Source organism: Pongo abelii, chromosome 5 (genome assembly GCF_028885655.2).
Source record: "Pongo abelii isolate AG06213 chromosome 5, NHGRI_mPonAbe1-v2.0_pri, whole genome shotgun sequence".
Taxonomy (NCBI): Eukaryota; Metazoa; Chordata; class Mammalia; order Primates; family Hominidae; genus Pongo; species Pongo abelii.
Genome location: NC_071990.2, coordinates 86,107,660 through 86,124,287, shown reverse-complemented (window position 1 = coordinate 86,124,287; position 16,628 = coordinate 86,107,660).

The following is a 16,628-nucleotide window of genomic DNA, read 5'->3' as shown; positions in this document are numbered from 1 at the left end:
GCCTTTGTTACTCTGTTACTATGTCGTTTAATTTTGGGTATTTTCTTTTCTTTTTTTTTTGAGATGGGATCTCACTCTGTCGCCCAGCCTGGAGTGCAGTGGCGTGATCTCGACTCACTGCAACCTCTGCCACCCAGGTTCAAGCAATTCTCCTGCCTCAGACTCCTGAGTAGCTGGGATTACAGATGCCTGCCACCGCTCCCAGCTAATTTTTGTATTTTTAGTAGAGGTGGGTTTTCACCATCTTAGCCAGGCTGGTCTTGAACGCCTGACCTCGTGATGCACCCACCTTGGCCTCCCAAAATGCTGGGATTAACAGGCATGAGTCACCATGCCTGGCCAATTTTGTGTATTTTCATATGACATCTCATAGCTTTCTTCAAATCTGAGAAATTCTCCACTATTACCTCAAAGTTCCGTCTTCCCAATTCTCTTTAGTTTTTTCTTCTAGGGCACCTACTAAACATGTCAGGGCCTTTCATTTCAGCTGCCATGCATCTAATTTCTCTTTCATATTTTCCGCTTCTTTACTGATCTGAGCTGTGTTCTGAGTGATTTCCTCAGATCCATATTCCCATTCATGAATTATTTTTTTATCTGAGTCTATTGTTTAACCTGTTTATTGTTCTTTCTATTTTGGCTACATGTTTCACTTCTGGAAGTTTCCACTTTGTTCATTTTGAAATCAATCTGTTCTTATTTATTTTGTATCTTATAAAAAATTAGATTCTACATTTTCTTTTCTTTTTGTACAGTTAAAATATTCATTTAAAAATCTATTTAACAATACTCATATTTTTGGTTTCCCAGACATAAATTCTTTGTCCAAATTTCCCTTTTTGTTTTGTATTTCTTCATGTGTTTCATAGTTTAGGTCTACAAGCTTATCTTCAGGAGGAGTTACCTTTAGAGGGAGTCTTGTCCATGTCCCAGAGATTGCGGAGGCCTCTTCATGACAGAGGTTCACCATTGCCCTTGCCCAAGTCCTACTGAGTTCACTGATTCCAAACCATTGTTTAAACTAGGCTTTCAGCTCCTGATTCCCATAGTGAATGGGCAATAAAAAGGTGGTTGATTTTGCGACAGTGCATGATGTGGGTTCAAGATTCAAACTTCTCAGTGTGTGGTAGGACAGCTTTTGGAATCTCTGCTTCTGAGAGCCCCAGGAAGTCAGCTTACTTTTTCCTATAACTCTTGGCCTGCTGGAGAAAATTTCCAGGTAATGTTCATAAGATTTTCAGCACATTTTTGGGCAATTAGTGCTAAGCAGGATTCCCCTTTTCTACTCCTTGATGTATTTGGGGCCTGAGGAATCAATTCCTTTTCCACAAAGTTATGAACACACCAGCCCTTAAAATATATGTCTGGTCCAATTTCTCTCAAGGTCTGGGTGGTTTCAAAAACTGCTTATCTTTGTAATTTTTAGTGCCCTGTTAATTTTTGTCATATAGAGATGTCCTTTTTTTTTTGAGCGCAACTGTGCCTTAATGTGGAACAATATATGTATCTCCATGGGAGTGGAGATTCTCGCACCTAATCAGCTGCCTTCTTGAAAGAAGTGCCATGGGACCTTTGTTTATACTGTTTAGTTTCCCTGAAATGTCCTTCTTGTCCTTTGTATATAACCATTCCCCAGTTATATCTCTTCTTGTGATTTCAATTCAAACAAAACTGCCTCCAGGCTCCATAAGATCAGAGATGTGTCAGTTGTTCACCATAGCATCCTACTACTATCAGAATGGCTGTCACACAGTAGGTGCTCAAAAAATATTTGTTGAGTGAATCAGTGAACAAATGAGTATTTTGCTATTGTAATCAGAAGAAAATGCATATAGAAAAAATTCAGTTCTAGTTTATCACAGTCCTACTTCTTGTTGAATGTTCCTACATACAACTTCTAGGAGAAGAAGTAGTCCAAATGTCAAGGGCTGAGATAAACGAATAAAACTCAATGTCAGTAAATCTAAGCCCCCATTTAGAGTTTTCGTTTTTAAGTCTTTACAACTATAAAATAACTATGTAATGTTTATGACATGGTGTTATCAACATATTTTTATAATTAGATTTAATTGTGGTACTTAGGAGAATTACATGTAATTCAAATCTTACAGTTTCTAGCTCTCAAACCTGAAATCAAAGAGTAGAAACCCATTCTAGCTTGAAGCTAGGTGCCCACTAGGAAATGTGAAAGAATGAGGGAAGAGGGATTAGTCCAGATCTAGCTCATATAGTAAAAACATTAACAAGTCTATGAACATTCTTATGTGGTTGCAAAAGCCTTTTTAAAAATTAAACAGCAGGGTCAATGGGCCTAGATAAGGCACTGGTAGAGGTGATTGGTTGAAATTTAGATTTAGAGTTGCACAAAAGCAACCCGAGTTGACAAACACATTTTACATGGAGTCATAAAAAGTTATTTTAGCTTTGTAGCAAGGAAAGATGCTGCAACCATCTCCTGGGATATACTTGAATAGTCTAATTAGGTTGTTAAGTACCCATTGCTCCAATTAAGCAATTTTGCTGAGGTAATTGGACTGAACCTTCAGGACTGCTATTCCCACCGTCTCCACTAAAATGCCCTTTTACCTTCTTTGACTGCAGTTTCTCTCAACAAGCATCGATTGAGCAGCTATTCAACCCTTAACAGAGGACTGCATCTATCTAGTGCTATGGAAGGGCAGGATGAGAGCAGAGCTCAATTCCAGCTCTCAAAGACTTATAAGGTAGTCTGGAGATAAGCCACAGGCAGAAGCAGGATGAAAAGGTATACATTATGAACATGACAAGCACAGAGAAGCAATACAAGAGAAGCTGCAAGGCTGCTTGTGGTTAGGAGCCAAGTATTTCAGATAGTGTTATGGATTTTATCACCTTGGGAGTCATAGATTTCTTCTGCCTTGAAATGAGACACCATTTTCTTTTCTACGTTGCATAGCACTAAGCTTAATGCCCCATCCTACAAGGATGTATTTTTCATTTCTTTAATTCTCTACCGAGAGTTTGAGATAATATGTGGAAGTGCATGGCCTCCTGTCTGGCACATAATATATCCTGAGTATATATTTGTTCATGTCTCTGAAACCTCCTTTCTTTGCATTCTTTCAAAAGTGAGGTCACTACAACCGGTGGCCCATAGCAAGGAATTTCCTGGGTAGATGAGTTGAGTTGATGTCTACAGTCCAAGAGAGAGAGAAAGGTTGAAACCCAGAAAGGAGAGGCAGTAGAACTGAGGGTCAAGTAGCAGTAAGAAAGTGAGTTTGGCATGCAAATAACTAACTGGCAAACTGATCAGTAAACTAGTGCAATTTTGTTTGTTTGTTTGTTTTGAGACAGGTTCTTGCTCTGTCGCTGAGGCTGGAGTGCAGTAGTGTGATCATGGCTGACTGCAGCCTTGACTTCCTGGGCTCAGGCAATCCTCCCACCTCAGCCTCCTGAGTAGCTGGGACTAAAGGTGCTAGCCATCACACCTGGCTAATTTTTGTATTTTTTGTAGAGACAGGGTTTTGCCATGTTGCCAAGGATGGTCTCAAACTCCTGGACTCAAGCAATCTGCCCATCTTGGCTTCCCAAACTACTGGGATTACAGGCGTGAACCACTGCGCCTGGCCAACTAGTGCAAATTTATAAACATCAATCACATGAGGACTATGGCATAAGTTTAAAGCCAGTGAATTAAGTTAATGGCTAGATTATATGAAAATCAGGCTAGGATGCTTTTAGGCTACAAGTTTGTCACTGAGATTGAACAAATTAAAATAAAATCTTACCTTTAAACAAGTCTGTTGGCTAAGTATGTAAATTGGAGCTTGAAGGCTTAAATGTAGAGAATTCATTTACTGACATTTCAAGGTCATGTCCAAAATAATGGTAATGTTGCTCTTTTAATTTTTTCTTTGATGTCAGTTCTCACTTACATAAAAATATTTTAGGTAGGCCAGAACTAGAGGTCTAATGAGTGTCTACCTTTGTTGAGTTTCCTCTTCCTTTTCTTTTATTCTAAATTCAGGTAAAAAAATTATTTTTTCAACATATTTTAATTTCTCAAGTACCAGTTTTCTTGAATTGTTTGAAGCAATCTAAGAATAAATGAATGAACCCAGTAAAATACAAGAAGTACAAAAATAAGTTACTTCAGTCAAGTTACTTTGTCTTTCTGGGCCTTGATTCAAACATTGATAAAAAGAAGAGATTGGATTAGATGATACCCAAGTTTCATTCATTTTTTTTTTTTTTTTTAACCTAGTCACCTTTTTTTTTTTTCCAAACACACTTCTTTTTTTTTTTTTTTTTAAATTTTGGGATACACATGCAGAACATGCAGGTTTGTTACATAGGTATAGATGTGCCATAGTGGTTTGCTGCACCTATCAACCCATTATCTAGGTTTTAAGCCCCACATGCATTATGTATTTGTCCTAATGTTCTCCCTCCCCTTACTCTCAACCCCCGACAGGCCCTGGTGTGTGTTGTTCCCCTCCCTGTGTCCATATGTTCTCATTGTTCAGCTCCCACTTATCAGTGAGAACATGCGGTGTTTGGTTTTCTGTTCCTGTGGTTTTCTTCTTTTTTTTTTTATACTTTAAGTTCTAGGGTACATGTACACAACGTGCAGGTTTGTTACATATGTATAAATGTGCCATGTTGGTGTGCTACACCCATTAACTCGTAATTTACATTAGGTGTATCTCCTAATGCTATCCCTCCCCCCTCACCCCACCCCATGACAGGCCCCAGTGTATGATGTTCCCCTTCCTGTGTCCAAGTGTTCTCATTGTTTAATTCCCACCTATGAGTGAGAACATGTGGTGTTTTGTTTTCTGTCCTTGCAATAGTTTGCTGAGAATGATGATTTCCAGTTTCATCCATGTCCCTACAAAGGACATGAACTCATCCTTTGTTATGGCTGCATAGTATTCCATGGTGTATATGTGCCACATTTTCTTAATCCAGTCTATCATTGATGGACATTTGGGTTGGTTCCAAGTCTTTGCTATTGTGAATAGTGCTGCAATAAACATACGTGTGCATGTGTTTTTATAGCAGCATGATTTATAATCCCTTGGGTATATACCCAGTAATGGGATGGCTGGGTCAAATGGTATTTCTAGTTCTAGATCCTTGAGGAATCACCACACTGACTTCCATAATGGTTGAACTAGTTTATAGTCCCACCAACAATGTCAAAATGCTCCTATTTCTCCACATCCTCTCCAGCACCTGTAGTTTCCTGACTTTTTAATGATCGCCATTTAAACTGGTGTGAGATGGTATCTCACTGTGGTTTTGATTTGCATTTCTCTGATGACCAGTTTTGATGAGCATTTTTTCATGTGTCTGTTGGCTGCATAAATGTCTTCTTTTGAGAAGTGTTTGAGTTCTTTGTAGATTCTGGATATTATATCTGGATATAAAAACTGGAGCAGTTTTGAGTGAGTTTCTTAATCCTGAGTTCTAGTTTGATTGCACTGTGGTCTGAGAGACTGTTATAATTTCTGTTCTTTTACATTTGCTGAGGAGTGCTTTACTTCCAACTATGTGGTCAATTTTGGAATAAGTGTGATGTGGTGCAGAGAAGAATGTATATTCTGTTGATTTGGGGTGGAGAGTTCTGTAGATGTCTATCAGGTCTGCTTGGTGCAGAGCTGAGTTCAATTCCTGGATATCCTTTTTAACTTTCTGTCTCGTTGATCTGTCTAATGTTGACAGTGGGGTATTAAAGTCTCCCATTATTATTATGTGGGAGTCTAAGTCTCCTTTTAAGTCTCTAAGGACTTGCTTTATGAATCTGGGTGCTCTTGTATTGGGTGCATGTATGTTTAGGATAGTTAGCTCTTCTTGTTGAATTGATTCCTTTACTATTATGTAATGGCCTTCTTTGTCTCTTGATCTTTGTTGGTTTAAAGTCTGTTTTATCAGAGACTAGGATTGCAACCCCTGCCTTTTTTTGTTTTCCATTTGCTTCGTAGATCTTCCTCCATCCTTTGATTTTGAGCCTATGTGTGTCTCTGCACGTGAGATGTGTTTTCTGAATACAGCACACTGATGGGTCTTGACTCTTTATCCAATTTGCCAGTCTGTGTCTTTTAATTGGAGCATTTAGCCCATTTACATTTAAGGTTAATATTGTTATGTGTGAATTTGATCCTGTCATTATGATGTTAGCTGGTTATTTTGCTTGTTAGTTGATGCAGTTTCTTCCTAGCCTTGATGGTCTTTACAATTTGGCATGTTTTTGCAGTGGCTGGTAGCTGTTGTTCCTTTCCATGTTTAGTGCTTCCTTCAGGAGCTCTTTTAGGGCAGTCCTGGTGGTGACAAAATCTCTCAGCATTTGCTTGTCTGTAAAGGATTTTATTTCTCCTTCACTTATGAAGCTTAGTTTGGCTGGATATGAAATTCTGGGTTGAAAATTCTTTTCTTTAAGAATATTGAATATTGGCCCCTACTCTCTTCTGGCTTGTAGAGTTTCCGCCGAGAGATCCGCTGTTAGTGTGATGGGCTTCCCTTTGTGGGTAACCCGACCTTTCTCTCTGGCTGCCCTTAACATTTTTTCCTTCATTTCAACTTTGGTGAATCTGACAATTATGTGTCTTGGAGTTGCTCTTCTCGAGGAGTATCTTTGTGGTGTTCTCTGTATTTCCTGAATTTGAATGTTGGCCTGCCTTGCTAGTTTGGGAAAGTTCTCCCGGATAATCTCTTGAAGAGTGTTTTCCAACTTGGTTCCATTCTACCCATCTCTTTCAGGTACACCAGTCAGATGTAGATTTGGTCTTTTCACATAGTCCCATATTTCTTGGAGGCTTTGTTCGTTTGTTTTTATTCTTTTTCTCTAAACTTCTCTTGTCACTTCATTTCATTAGTTTGATCTTCAATCACTGATACCCTTTCTTTTAGTTGATCCAATTGGCTACTGAAGCTTGTGCATTTATCATGTAATTCTTGTGCCATGGTTTTCAGCTCCATCAGGTCATTTAAGAACTTCTCTACACTGATTATTCTAGTTAACCATTCGTCTAATCTTTTTTCAAGGTTTTTAGCTTCTTTGCGATGGGTTTGAACTTCCTCCTTTAGCTCAGAGAAGTTTGATCATCTGAAGCCTTCTTCTTTCAACTTGTCAAAGTCATTCTCCTTCCAGCTTTGTTCCTTTGCTGGTGAGGAGCTGCGTTCCTTTGAAGGGGGAGAGGTGCTCTGATTTTTAGAATTTTCATATTTTCTGCTCTGTTTTTTCCCCATCTTTGTGGTTTTATCTTCCTTTGGTCTTTTATGATGGTGACGTACAGATAGGGTTTTGGTGTGGATGTCCTTTGTGTTTGTTAGTTTTCCTTCTAACAGTCAGGACCCTCAGCTGCAGGTCTGTTGGAGTTTGCTGGAGGTTCACTGCAGACCCTGTTTGCCTGGGTGTCAGCAGCGGAGGCTGCAGAACAGTGAATATTCCTGAACAGCAAATGTTGCTGCCTGATCATTCCTCTGGAAGCTTCATCTCAGAGGGGTACCCAGCCGTGTGAGGTGTCTGTCTGCCTCTACTGGGGGGTGCCTCCCAGTTAGGCTACTTGGAGGTCAGGGACCCACTTGAGGAGGCAGTCTGTCTATTCTCAGATCTCAAACTCCATGTTTGGAGAACCACTACTCTCTTCAAAGCTGTCAGACGGGGACATTTAAGTCTGCAGAGGTTTCTGCTGCCTTTTGTTAGGCTATGCCCTGCCCGTAGAGGTGGAGTCTATGGTAGCAGGCAGGCCTTCTTGAGCTGCGGTGTGCTCCATCCAGTTCGAGCTTCCTGGCTGCTTTGTTTGCCTACTCAAGCCTCAGCAGTGGTGGGCACCCATCCCCCAGCCTCGCTGCCACCTTGCAGTTCTATCTCAGACTGCTGTGCTAGCAATGAGCGAGGCTCCATGGGTGTGGGACCCTCTGAGCCAGGCGTGGGATATAATCTCCTGGTGTGCCGTTTGCTAAGACCATTGGAAAAGCACAGTATTAGGGTGGGAGTGACCCGATTTTCCAGGTGCCGTCTGTCACAGCTTCCCTTGGCTAGAAAAGGGAATTCCCTGACCCCTTGCGCTTCCCAGGTAAGGCGATGCCTCGCCCTGCTTCAGCTCACGCTCGGTGGGCTGTACCCACTGTCCTGCACCCACTGTCCGACAAGCCCCAGTGAGATGAACCCGGTGCCTCAGTGGGAAATGCAGAAATCACCCATTTTCTGTGTCGCTCACACTGGGAGCTGGAGACTGGAGCTGTTCCTATTCGGCTCAGGTTCATTCATCTTTAATCTTCTGCTTCAAAGAATATTTGCAGTTTGAATATAATATTTTGAGTAATAATATGTGTCATTCTTTTTTTTTTTTTTTTTGTGACAGGGTCTTGCTCTGTTGCCCAGGCTGGAGTGCAGTGGCTCTATCTAGGCTCACTGCAAGCTCTTCCTCCTGGGTTCATGCCATTCTCCTGCCTCAGCCTCCTGAGTAGCTGGGACTACAGGTGCCCGCCACCATGCCTGGCTAATTTTTTTTTTTTTTTTTCTGTTTTTAGTACAGATGGGGTTTCATTGTGTTAGCCAGATGGTCTCGAACTCCTGACCTTGTGATCCACCCACCTCATCCTCCCAAAGTGCTGGGATTACATCCTCCCAAAGTGCTGGGAATGATTATGTGTCATTCTTAAAGTGATGGTCAGAACTGCATGGCTTTTGAAACTGTGATGCAGGCTGATCTCACCCATAAGCATTAGTAGACAGTGGCGGTGTGATTATTAACAGCTTTGAGAACTTTATCAAAAATATCTATGATGTCTGAAATTTCTACCATTGACCTTGCCTTCATTAAGAAACATGGAAAAACTCAAACCCTGTTCCAGTAGGGCAGTGTAAATAGAGAGGAGAGTTGGAGTGAAGCAGGTGATGGGCCTGGATAAATAGAGGAGGGCAGTGTCTTTCCAAGAAGAAAATTGCTGCTCACCTCCAGCCAGTTTTTGCCATGCAGAAATAGTGGTTTACAGATTTCAATAGTCTAAGTTTTCAAGAGATGTGGGATGTCCTGATTCTCTGCGAAATATCCTAATTTTAAAGCATTAGATCAACATTACTTGGGCCAATAAATATGTCTTCAACTTAAGTTGTCTCATGGACTGTCAGTTTGCCATGTCTATTTAGGAGTAATCAATTAAGATACTAGCTATGGACTGAAAGTTTGTGTTCCCCAAAATTCATTTGTTAAAGGCTAATCTCCAGCGTGATGGTATTTAGAGGTAGTAGGGCCTTTGGGAGGTGGTTAGGTCATAAAGGTGAGGCCCTCACAAATGGGATTAGCACCCTTACCAGAAACAGATAAAAGCTTCCTTCCCCTGTCTCTCTGCTCTCCCTTAAGTGAGGATACCAGGAGAAGGTTGTCATTGGCACACTCGGAAGTGGACCCTTAGCAGACATGGGATCTGCGAGCACCTCAGTCTGGACTTCCCAGTCTTTAGAACTGTTAGAAATAATTATTGTTTAAACCACCCAATCTATGGTACATGTGTATACATATATACACTTATACACATACACATGGTGAGACCCTGTATCTTAAAAATTGTATATCTAGGCCGGGTGGGGTGGCTTATGCCCATAATCCCAGCACTTTGGGAGGCCAAGGTGGGTGGATCACCTGAGGTTAGGAGTTTGAGACCAGCCTAGGCAACATGGTGAAACCCCATCTCTACTAAAAATACAAAATTAGCCAGGTGTGGTGGCGCATGCCTGTAATCCCAGCTAGTTGGGAGGCTGAGGCAAGAGAATCACTTGAACCTGGGAGGCAGAGGTTGTGGTGAGCCATGATCATGCCACTGCACTCCAGCCTGGGCAATAGAGTGAGACTCCATCTCAAAAAAAATTATGTATCTGTAGTGTGAAGTGTTACATGCAATGCAGTGTTACACACACTACACGCTATAGATAATAAAATTTTTAAGAGATAGGGTCTCACTATGTTGCTCATTCTGGACTCGAATTCCCAGGCTCAAGCCATCCTCTGCCACAGCCTCCTGAGTAGCTGGGACCAGAGGTGTGAGCCACTATGCCCAGCTGTCTATGGTATATTTGTTATAGCATTCTGAACTGACCAAGACAATGCTCAAACCCTTGAGAGTGACCACATATTAACACTTTTTTGGCAATGTCAACATTATGAGATTATGAGAGGACCATTCCCATTTGTATGTGGACAGGACAGCTTGGAAGCAAAAGTCAGGGGTGGTAGTGAATGGAGGGCCTGGGCTCTGGGCATGGAAAAGCAGGTAGTTAGGGACCTTTGGAGCATGCAGGGAGTAGGTCCTTCTGTTATCAGCATGATTTCAGTGTTGTGATCCTCCAGCACAGATTTGCAGAATCCATCAGATAACTTTTCCAAACCTAAGACAGCCTGATAGATGGGAAACATATTATTATGAATATTGAATCAAGTAGATGAGCAATCTGGGTGGGGAGTTGTCAGATACCAGCATGAAATTCCCCTTGTTAAAGAGTTGCAAAAGGGTCTCAGTCTGTCTGTCTGGCTACAGAAAAATTACTAGAAAAATCTGGGCCAGGCAGTGGTGGCTCAGGCATGTAATTGCAGCACTTTGGGAGGCCAAGGTGAGAGGATTGCTTGAGGTCAAGAGTTCAAGACCAACCTGGGCAACATAGTGAGAACCTCCTCATCTCTACAAAAAATTTTAAAAAATTAGCTGGGCGTGGAGTCCTAGCTATGTGGGAGGCTGAGGCAGGAGGATTGCTTGAGCTCAGGAGTCTGAGGCTGCACTGAGCTATGATTGCACCATTGCACTCCAGCCTGGGCAACAGAATAATATCACACCTTTAAAAACTAACAAAGAGAGAAAAATAAAAATCTGTGTATGTTTGGTATTTAAAATGTGTTAATGTTTACAATAATTTAGTATACAAGTGTATCTATCCAATTAACTTTCTAATCCAAATTTTAAACATTAGTTGATTTTGGATTTATAATTTTTTTAGAAAAATGTTTTATTTTAACTTTTTGGGTACATCATAGGTGTATATATTTATTGGTTACTTAAGATGTTTTGAGATAGGAATGCAGTGCATAATAATCACATCAGGGTAAATGGGGTAGTTATCACCTCAAGCATTTATCTTTGTATTTCAAACAATTGAATTGTACTCTTTTAGTTATTTTTAAATGAACAATTAAATTATTTTTTACTATAGTCACCGTGTTGTGCTAGCAAATAATAGGTCTTATTTATTCCTTCTAACATTATTTTGTACCCATTAACCATCCCTCCTCCCTATTCCCCCTCTCCCCCGATATCCTTCCCAGCCTCTGGTAACCATCTTTCTATTCTCTATCTCCATGAGTTCAATTGTTTTAATTTTTATCCCCCACAGACGAGTGAGAATATGTGAGGTTTGTCTTTCTGTGCCTGGCTGGATTTATAATTTTTCATTCAGAATTTTACTGTTTACAAATAGCATGGCAATGTTTAAAAGAACATAAGATTAACTACATTCAGACATTTAATTTTATTAGACTTTACTAAAATTGAATACTTGGGAAGCATTTGCTTGGTAGACATTTGAAGAACGCAGAAATTTGAATATATTTCTTTTGTAAATTCAGTTTAAAATATTAAAGAGAGTTAATAAATTGTGTTTACAAATGGGACCAAATGTAGATCAAAGTTTATTTTTGTGAAAATTAAAATTTACCAAATTATAAATAGAATAATAGGGTTTTAATTTGAAAGCTTAAGAAAAAACTTTTCGAATTTGTAGTTTTAGTAAACTTAATATTAATTCTTAATAAAGGTAGACTCTAGAAAAGTCTTTTTTTTTTTTTTTGTGAGACGGAGTTGTTTACTCTTCTTGCCCAGGCTGGAGTGCAATGGTGCAATCTTGGCTCACTGCAACCTCTGCCTCCCAGGTTCAAGTGATTCTCCTGCCTCAGCCTCCCGAGTAGCTGGGATTACAGGCACCCACCACCATGCCTGGCTAATTTTTGTATTTTTAGTAGAGATGGGATTTCACCATGTTGTCCAGGCTGGTCTTGAACTCGTGACCTCAGGTGATCCACCCGCCTCAGCCTCCCAAAATGCTGGGATTACAGGCTTGAGCCACCACACCTGGCCTAGAAAAATATTTTATGTGCTCAAAAGCTGGCCTCATTCTAAAATAAAAGTTGAAAAAAGAAAATAAGGAAAAAAATAAATAAAATAGTTTTCTATTCCTTTGAACATAAATGAAAAAAGCTGGTCTCAAGGATACAAAAGCTCACACCAACACTCTTACCTTTGCATCCTCAGAGCCTGGAACAGTGTCTGGCTCTCAGAGGCAGCTTAATTAATGTTTGCTGAGAACTGCAGCCTAATACTGTTAAGAAACAAAATTTTAACACATTTAGTTTAAAGATCTAATTGGCCTTTATTACTGATTCATGAATCGGGCAGCATCTTATCTAAAGAACAGATGAGCATGCCATCGGATGGCAGAACAGTTGAATTTCATCAGTTAGCTTGAGCAGCAGCAAAGAATCAGCATAATACAAAGAGGATTGGTTTACAAGTTATTTCAGGTTACTTTTCTTGTAAGAGTTAAAGCAGAGGGGACTTCCTTATCGTGTTGGCTAAAACTGGACTGTTTGGAGATTTGGCTATTATCTTTCTCCTGATTTTTTGAAGGCCAGATAAGCAACTTAGTTTCAGTTTGGTGACTGGGAACTTTAGCATGAGTGACTCCATTTTGGGTTGATCTGTTGAGGCGTAAGGCAGGAACTCAGTCCAAATCAATGGTCTCCCATAAACTTTACTTAGGAGTACTTAGAACAGCAAAGAGGGGTGCCCAAAGATGGGGTGGGAAGATGCCTTTGGCTTGAGACTTGTGCCTGGTGTTGTCTGTGTAGCTCTTACCTAACCAGAATAATTTGGAATAAAATGAAGGACCCATTAGTCGTTTTGGTCAAAGAAAGTAACATATATCTTAAGGGAGTTATTTCAAGTGTCAGTACTTTTTCTTGACTTCTAGAGCAACTCTTTTACCTTGTGATTCTGATGCAAATATTTGAATCGAGGTACGTGGGAGTATGTCCTAGCCAACCCAGAAGGCTGTGTGATCACTTCCCTCTAGTGGAGTCCCTGATACAGGGCCATAAAGATCATTTGATTCACGGCTTGAGAGTTTGTCTTGTTTCTTATTTTTCTTTTCTTTCCTTTCCTTTTTTTTTTTTTGAGACGGAGTTTCACTTTTATTTCGCAGGCTGGAGTGCAATGGCATGATCTTGGCTCACTGCAACTTCCACCTCCCAGGTTCAAGCGGTTCTCCTGCCTCAGCCTCCCTACTAGCTGGGATTACAGGGCCTACCACCACGCCTGGCTAATTTTTGTATTTTTAGTAGAGACGGGATTTCATCATGTTGGCCAGGCTGGTCTTGAACTCCTGACCTCAGGTGATCCACCCACTTCGGCCTCCCAAAGTGCTGGGATTACAGGCATGAGCCACCATGCCCAGCCTTCTTATTTTCCTTAAGGTAGAACTGTTTCCTGTTTTTTTTTTTTTTTTTTTTTTGAGGTTGGGGAGTGTCTTTTACAATATTAACATTTTTGAAGAGCTTATCCCTTCACTTCCATCCCATTCGTTGTTTGAATCTTACCTTACAATCATTACCAGGTGATGCTAGTCTTTGTTTAAACACCTTTAGTGACTGGAAACTATTAAGATGGCTCTGGAGACAAACTGCTGTGTTCTAATCCTATCTCCCACGAGGGACCTTGGGTGACCCAATTACTCATTATCAATCTTAGAAAATATAACATTGATATATTTCTATTATCTAATGTGAACTGTAAGTCTACATTCAAATTTCTCTAATTGTACCAATAATGCCCTTTATAGCATTTTTAAAAAAAGCCAGGATTCAGTAAAATATTTTGTGTTGTAGTTCCTTTAATCTAGTCTGTAGTTAACCTAGCTATTGTAGTTTCCTTTAATATAGAACATTTTCTCTGCTTGTTAATTTTTTTCATTCCTGACATTGATCTTTTTTTTTTTTTTTTTTTTTTTGAGACAGAGTCTCGCACTCTTGCCCAGGCTGGAGTGCAGTGGCGCCATCTCAGTTCACTGCAAGCTCCACCTCACGGGTTCACGCCATTCTCCTGCCTCAGCCTCCCAAGTAGGTGGGACTACAGGCGCCCCCCACCGCGCCCGGCTAATTTTTTGTATTTTTAGTAGAGACGGGGTTTCACCATGTTAGCCAGGATGGTCTCGATCTCCTGACCTTGTGATCCGCCTGCTTTGGCCTCCCAAAGTGCTGGGATTGCAGGCATGAGCCACCGTGCCTGGCTGACATTGTTCTTTTTGAAGGGTCAGATTGGTGGTTTGCAGAATAACCCTCTATTTGGTTGTGTCTGAATATGACCATTTGATTTTTTTGATACCTTTGAATTCTGGGAAGTTCTTATTTCTATAGAGCTAAAATTTTGTGTCATTTTTACCTGCTGATGCTACTTTTAACTCTAAAATGAGAATAAAAGCATTCTGCAAAGTAATTATTTGTTGAAAAACGGACTGAATGAATGAATGAAAATAATGAGCTTTCAGTCAAAAAGTGAAGGTATCAGGCAAAGGACTCTTGGTGTCTGGGAACATGGAGACTTGGCCCTTTTTTGATTCAGAGTGCTCACTAGGTGTCTGGCCCAGCAATCCATGTTGTTAGAAGGCAGCAATTGCATTCATAATGGGGGAAAAAAGCAATAAACAAACTCTTTAAAAAGTGTTAGCATCTGGGGTTGGGTGTGGTGGCTCAGGTCTGTAATTTCAGCTCTTTGGGAGGCCAAGGCAGGCAGATCATTTGAGGTTAGGAGTTCAAAATCAGCCTCACCAACATGGTGAAACCCTGTCTCTATTAAAAATACAAAAAAATTAGCTGGGCATGGTGGCTCATGCCTGTAGACCCAGCTACTTGGGAGGCTGAGGCAGGAGAATTGCTTGAACCTGGGAGGGGGGAGTTGCAGTGGGCCGAGATAGTGCCACTGCACTCCAGCCTGGGTGAACAGAGTGAGACTCCATCTCAGAAAAACAAAAAAGTGTTAGCATTGACAGGTATCATAATTCCCTTGCAGTTGAGACACATCATAGCTTTGCTTGAATAAAGGGAAGAATTTTGGTGCTACAGAAGTGAGGTGGAAAGCAACCTCTATGTATGAACAAAATTTGTAATTTTAGCAACTACTAATAGTGTCATAAAGATTTAAAAAATATTTGGTCTATTAGATGTTTAGTCTTATTAAAGTCAAATATGATGCATCCAAATTTACATTTACATTACACATAATTGCAAAGTAGTTTAGTGACTCATACTAATAGGAATATATCTGAGGATCTGGAATTCTGAATAAACGTTCTTGATAAAAATCAAATGCTTCTCATTGTGGTTTTGATTTGCATTTCTCTGATGGCCAGTGATGATGAGCATTTTTTCATGTGTCTTTTGGCTGCATAAATGTCTTCTTTTGAGAAGTGTCTGTTCATATCCTTTGCCCACTTTTTGATGGGGTTGTTTGTTTTTTTCTTGTAAATTTGTTTGTGTTCATTGTAGATTCTGGATATTAGCCCTTTGTCAGATGAGGAGGTTGTGAAAATTTTCTCCCATTTTGTAGGTTGCCTGTTCACTCTGATGGTAGTTTCTTTTGCTGTGCAGAAGCTCTTTAGTTTAATTAGATCCCATTTGTCAATTTTGGCTTTTGTTGCCATTGCTTTTGAAACCACAATGAGATACCATCTCACACCAGTTAGAATGGCAATCATTAAAAAGTCAGGAAACTACAGGTGCTGGAGAGGATGTGGAGGAATAGGAACAGTTTTACACTGTTGGTGGGAATGTAAACTAGTTCAACCATTGTGGAAGTCAGTGTGGCGATTCCTCAGGGACCTAGAACTAGAAATACCATTTGACCCAGCCATCCTATTACTAAGTATATACCCAAAGGACAATAAATCATGCTGCTATAAAGACACATGCACACGTATGTTTATTGCAGCACTATTCACAATAGCAAAGACTTGGAACCAACCCAAATGTCCAACAATGATAGACTGGATTAAGAAAATGTGTCACATATACACCATGGAATACTATGCAGCCATAAAAAATGATGAGTTCATGTCCTTTGTAGGGACACGGATGAAATTGGAAATCATCATTCTCAGTAAACTATCGCAAGGACAAAAAACCAAACACTGCATGTTCTTACTCATAGATGGGAATTGAACAATGAGAACACATGGACACAGGAAAGGGAACATCACACTCTGGGGACTGTTGTGAGGTGGGGGGAGGGGGAAGGGATAGCATTAGGAGATATACCTAATGCTAAATGACGAGTTAATGGGTGCAGTGCACCAGCATGGCACATGTATACATATGTAACTAACCTGCACATTGTGCACATGTACCCTAAAACTTAAAGTATAATAATAATAAAAAAAAAATCAAATGCTTCATAAGCTTGGCGGTGTCCCTCAGGAGCTGGGAATTAAATCAGGTTAGTACACAGTTATTTGATGCTCTGAACAAAGCTGTTAGAAAACCTAACCTAGATGTTGAGAATAAGACTTAACCACACAGGATGACATGAAAGCAGAAGACCTAAACACC